At 36.3% G+C, this 1,184-nt stretch overlaps 1 protein-coding gene across 2 annotated transcripts in view; it reads right to left on the reverse strand.

The window, feature by feature from the left end:
* Positions 1-1,184, reverse strand: part of LOC107674551 (transcription factor Sp2-like) — a 15,072-nt gene that overhangs the window by 8,700 nt on the left and 5,188 nt on the right. The gene's annotated exons all lie outside the window — the stretch shown is intronic.

The following is a 1,184-nucleotide window of genomic DNA, read 5'->3' on the forward strand; positions in this document are numbered from 1 at the left end:
CTAGTGATAGGAATCGATCCCTTGACGTGATTGGTTATTGGATTGTGACGTAGCAAACCGAGGGCTGTTTCAAACTGCATTTCTGGGACTGCCATTGGGAAACTAAAGTTTTAAGGAGAAAATACTCAGCAATGGTGTTGATTAATAGATTGGCACATGGTTTGTCTAAAAGCATATTAAAAACACCACATAGACAAATAAACAACATAAAAAAATAGATTTTCACTACAGGGGGACTTTAAGACAAGCCACTCAGATGTGAAGCCAGCACCTGACAAGACAGTAAAATGACTAATCGTTATTCACTTTCTAACGTGACGCTACGTTGTGTTACATACAATAACACTCCGGCGTGCAGCAAAGTCTTATTCAAACGTACTGTGAGACATCAGATCCGCAGCCCAGCAGCAGCTCCGATGGGAGACACAGATGTGATATAAACAAATTCAAACAAAAATGAAACCGTGTTTATCTCACAAACGATCAGAAATCCTGCGACTGACTCTTCCTCAGATATGTGCGTTGTTCTCGGGTACTTCTAAACAAGACGCTGTTTTCCAGTGGACTCTAAAGCTGGTGCACTCCAGAATGAAAGCTGAGTTTAGTAGTAATAATAATACGCTTGAATTCCTTTATATAGGTTTATTCAGGAATATCCACTGTATTTGATTGCCCATGATTGGCGTAATATCGCATGTAGTATACCTTAATTTCATATGTTCCGGTCTTATTTAATGCTGCTATATGCTGATAACCAAGCATGCAATTATACACCTTCAGGCTTGTATTATTTTTACAATGAAACAGACAAGCAAAACAAAACAGATCAGAGATATGCATCTTTATTACTAACCAACTATCCCATACTATAATTAAAACAACCTGTTGCTCGGTAAACTATATATGTATTGTACATAAAATACATGGAATCACACATACTATTTTTGACAATAATTTATTAATATTTGTTCATTAATTATGAATGTTAGAAAGGCTGCACTAAACCTTGTTAATTTAAGAGTTACCGCTGTTGTTTACATTTTAATTGTTTAGGTTGTATATATATATATATATATATATATATATTAGGGCTGCACGATAAATCGCATGCGATATTTAACCCGCATTTTGTCAGAAAGCCGGTTCTGTAATCAGCGGTAAATCTCCATCACCTGCGGGCTTTC

Source organism: Sinocyclocheilus anshuiensis, unplaced genomic scaffold (genome assembly GCF_001515605.1).
Source record: "Sinocyclocheilus anshuiensis isolate Anshui unplaced genomic scaffold, SAMN03320099.WGS_v1.1 scaffold572, whole genome shotgun sequence".
In the NCBI taxonomy this organism is placed as follows: Eukaryota; Metazoa; Chordata; class Actinopteri; order Cypriniformes; family Cyprinidae; genus Sinocyclocheilus; species Sinocyclocheilus anshuiensis.